The sequence below is a fragment of the Anneissia japonica genome, unplaced genomic scaffold (assembly GCF_011630105.1).
Source record: "Anneissia japonica isolate Jap-2015-1 unplaced genomic scaffold, ASM1163010v1 scaffold284993_len90168_cov106, whole genome shotgun sequence".
Taxonomy (NCBI): domain Eukaryota; kingdom Metazoa; phylum Echinodermata; class Crinoidea; order Comatulida; family Comatulidae; genus Anneissia; species Anneissia japonica.
The window spans coordinates 60,834-65,504 of NW_022699780.1; the positions used below are offsets into that span (position 1 = coordinate 60,834).

General features: G+C 35.3%; 1 long non-coding RNA gene across 1 annotated transcript; it reads left to right on the plus strand.

Moving 5' to 3' along the window:
- Window positions 1-136: 136 nt before the first annotated feature.
- On the plus strand, window positions 137-4,586 carry LOC117103112. The gene is made up of 2 exons (XR_004444525.1): window positions 137-496; window positions 4,065-4,586. It is a non-coding gene; the product is annotated as an uncharacterized LOC117103112 (long non-coding RNA).
- The last annotated feature ends 85 nt before the right edge of the window (window positions 4,587-4,671 follow it).

A 4,671-nucleotide genomic window follows, 5' to 3' on the forward strand; every position in this document is an offset into this window, starting at 1 on the left:
CTCTATAGAAGGTCTATATAGTTCTATAGATTTTTTCTGTAAGGGTACTTTCTAAGCCTTTGAAACCTCTAAATTGTCATATTTTTGGGAGATTTTCCCTGCTTCCCTATTCTGCTGAAATAATTTTTAAAAAAATTTATATTATGAAAGTCCTGGCAGTATAATTAACATTACATAGCCAAAGTCTAGGCCTATACTAAATCATGGTGTATAATAAAACATACAACCTTACAACACAAGTTTAACAAGCTAACAATAACAGGTGTTGTCATTTAATCTGTTCAGCCAACCACAGATATTCTCAAATTACTTAATTTGATTGGTCACTTTATCCATGTTTATCACTGAAGGCCATGGAAATTAACAAGGTGCTTTTGAATGTTATCAATTAACTGAAATTTGTTAGTGGTTTTAGAGCTCTTTTTCAGTGCACATTCATGATGATGAAACAGGCAGTTTAACCATATTTTCTGAAGTATTTCAGCAGTACTAATAGGTAAGAATTGTTTTTCTATTATTATTCATTTAATGTTGTTTAAATTGGCGCATTAGACTTAGTATAATGCGCATTTTAAGACAAAAATTGGATTGGTTTGGATTAGATTGGATCTCTAGGCATAGGAGCCTAGCTAGGGGATAACAAGCATGCTATAACCTAGGCCTATTATTAAGAAAAGACAGAACTGAGGATATTCTAATGAGGGCTAAGCTCAGTCTGCCCTATAATTTAAGTATTGGAGGGTGGTAAATTGGGCCGTGTTCTCACTTATTTATTATTGTAAAATCCATGATATGATTTTTTAAATAATTTTTAGGGGTAGGCCTAGGCCTTTATAGGAATAAATAAAAGGTGTAGGACTGACAATATTATCCTTAAAACTTTTTTTAAAAACAATTATACAGTATATACTTGTATAGAAACATATGTCATTGCTTTATCTATGTCATTTTTTTTCTAAATGATTACTTTGTACAAAAAGAGAGATATGTAAGAATGAAGCAAATCCCAACTGGAATTCTGCCGTATACTGTAGATCCCAGGTGGACAAATTTCTTCCCAACAGTGATTTCTTGTGGCATAATTAATTAACGTCCCTAAGTGTATGTGTTTAATTAATTAAGTCGCTATGTGTGCAGCTAGAAAACATCTTGTTTCTTATGGCCTGACGATCTGTAAAATGTAATATTAAAGCTGATTATAAAGCTCAGCTTTAAAACAGCAGTGTATGAAGGCTTTTGGAAGCACACTGGAAACACCAAAATTTTGAATGAGGCCCTCCGTGCTAAATAAAAAGTCAGCTTTGACCCTTTGACGCACTTTCATGCCCACCCTGCTGTAGATGATAACCAACTGGGTCACTGGGGTCTTTGGGTGAATTTTGGTCTGATTTAGAAGCAATTCTTCACTTAAAAAAAAAAGGATGTGAGGTTGTAGTATGAAAAGAAAACACACCTTGTGCCTTTGGAATTAAACAACAGGATATCCGAAGTTACTTACTTTTTGCTGCGAAGCAGCCAATTCATATTCTTGACAACAGTTTGACCTCAGAAAGGTCATTGTTTGTCAAAAATCAAGGGCCTAAGACGACTGAAAAGCGGAGTTTCCTTCTTTCGTTCTGCCGGGTAAAATCAATTACTTGAGGCGACGTTTGTAGACTAACTAACACATACCAACGTCCGCATGTCGCGCTAGCCTTATCCTACTCTAGGCCTAGACTAGCTAGGATGGTATAGGCCTAGCCTTGAAGGGACGAAGGTCCCAATGAAAAACAACGTCGCTCCTTGATAGCTAACATTGTCTATTTAACATCACAATAATTCATTATTAGACCTATATTTGTTTTTTGAATTGTACTCCACAAATCTCAGCCGATACCTCACACAACTCGTGTAACATCTCGTATCTATTGTTGTGACGTCATGGCTCGCTGGCTCACACTTGCGATGTCTCGCACTTGTGATCAAATAACGTGTTGGCTCGCACTTTGGCAACACTCTTTGGCAGTCAACTAGCCCATAGAAAACCCGCCCTTGGAAACTTTCGCCATAAAAAAATGTACACTTCCTAGACCATGCAGACACTTTTTGACAAAAATGAATAATTACAACTTTGTTACCCAATGAGAAGTGTTCTAATATAGACAATGGGTCGTGTCTCATATTATTTCTTATATTTTTATTATTCATTATTTTCACTTGACTCGCATAAATAATTTTGTTCGAAGAACATTTATATGCAGTTGTACTTCACAGCACTTGCAATTTGCAATTTGCAATTTCTAGTTTGATAGTAAATGTTAGGATATATTGTATTACCTAAAATGTTTATTCTGTGTCAGAATAAATGTAGATTGTAATACCTGTTGTGAAAATATGGGAGTTAGCTCCACATTTCTTCAAAATCAAAAGGTATTGCATTTGATTTGATTTATTACATATCCACAAAGAACATTACATAAAATGAGCAAGCATTCAAAATACAAAGTACAAGTTAGAATTAACTAATTCAACGTGGATAACTAAGTAAAGTTTTAAACAAATGTAAAACGTATTTGCATTTGGGATCCATAACAAGAAGTAAAGTAAAACAAAATGCCTCATGCTGTAGAACAGAGATGCTTCTGAACTAGGGTTTTGAACTATATGCACTATTGATGGTCTTAATATGCTCTATATTGATTGCATTATAATATATATAAAGTTGATTGCCCTATGCCATTTAGACATGGTATCTCAAAATTGTATCTTCAGTTTTGATTGTATTGTTTAACATTTGTCAAAAATATCATACCTGCCAACTGTCCCGATTTAACCGGGATCGATCGTCCCGATTTCGAATGTCAAAACACCAAAAAATCGGGAGTTCCCTAATTTTAGAATTTCAAAAAAAAAAATTTACATTGTAAGAATTATCCAGTAGTTACCAATGTGATGGATGGGGTATTAGTCCGTAGCTCCCCAGGTGTAATCCCACTCCACCTCGCGCTGTGAATTAACAATCCGATCAGCCAACTGGTGGGTCTCTTTAGGGACGAAACCGCTGTATTGTCTATTTTTAGCTGCAGCTGTGGAACATGTGAGTCTTTACGCTGTGAATCCCCTGTGAATTAATGATCTGATCATCCCACTGGGCGAGTCTCTGTAGGGAAGAACCATGGTGTTGTCTATTTTTAGCCGCATTTAGCGAGCTGTTTGTTTTTTAGCGACAGTAAACAACAAAAGAATTTACAAGGATGGGCTTTGTGTTCAACTTCATGTGTCTGTTCTAAGCAATTAAAAAAATTTCAAGTTGGCAGAATTCAGAGGCAGTTTCTTTATTTTTTGTGAGCATTTGTTAAATTTACTGACCTAGGCCTAGGCCTACTCACACAATTTTCTGGGAATTTACCTGGGGAAATTTTTGCAGGCAAAGTTAGTTGGGCGTAAAGTCGGGGGTGGGATTATACCTGAGGTGGGACTATACCTCGGGAACTACGGTAGTATTTCATAGCAATAGTGCACTGACTGTGAGAGGGTTTTTCTCTATTGTTGCATCATCTTGTCAGCACTCTATCTGTTTAATAGCTCTATGGGTGGGCCGCACAACAAGGCACTGACTCGCGTATCAAGGCGAATGGAGGCGCGCGTGGGAAGGCGTTCAAACTTTTCATTGAACTTTTTGTCACGTCGAACGATCTTAGAAGGGAAAACAGTGCAAGGTAAAAATGAAGCAAGCAACAGATAATATATACGGACAAGTAAAAACATTTGCGGACAACCAAAGTTTCCATCTAGGTTGACCGCCGGACAACTTTAAGTTTTTCCTTATTTCGAACACTGGGTTGGGGCGTCCCTATTTTTGATATTCTAATGTTGGCAGGTATGAAATATTGTTGTAAAATGTGTCCTGGTTAATTCATTATGTCGTCTTAATGCTTTAATGTGTGAAAAAAAGTGCATATAGGATTTTCCTACTTTCTCACCCCTGTTTGCTTTTAAGACAGTTATTTTTCATTATAATAACTTGCAAATAAATTTTACTTAAAAGAATTTTAACTAATATAACAAACTTTCCTTTTTTCCAGGTGTCCGTACGACCGTTTGAGCATACTCAGTTTGAGTGCTTCATTCCGTCAGCTTATCCATATTACAGTAGTGTGTTTTCCATGATGGTTGGCCTCTTTCTATTCAGTCTCGTGTTTTTACATTATAAAGAAGAACCAAAGGACAAGAAGGAGTAGATAAAATTTTCTTTTAAAATCTCTTTTTAACTTCCTAGTCCTATGAAACAATTTCTTTCCATAGACACATTTTGGTTGTTTTTCTCTTCTTTTTTTTTCACTTTCATTCCTCATAATATAAAATGTATTGCCTATTATAGTTAACATTTTAATTCTGGACACATGTTTAAGATTGTAAAATTTGCTTCTACCGTAATTTTTATTAGCGGATTACATCAAGGTGGTTACAATTTTATTTAGTATTATGACATTCATTAAGATGGAATTAACTAGCTGAATAGAAACATAATTTATTTTAATTTGTAAAGCCTGTAAGAAAGTTTATGATTGGAACTTCACTAATAAAGATGCTGTACAGGGGGAAAACTGTTGAGAAGATTTGTTGTTCTTAATGTTAAGTTAAGATCATCTAGTTTACACAGTAACATGAAGTCTGTGATCAGTGTAACAT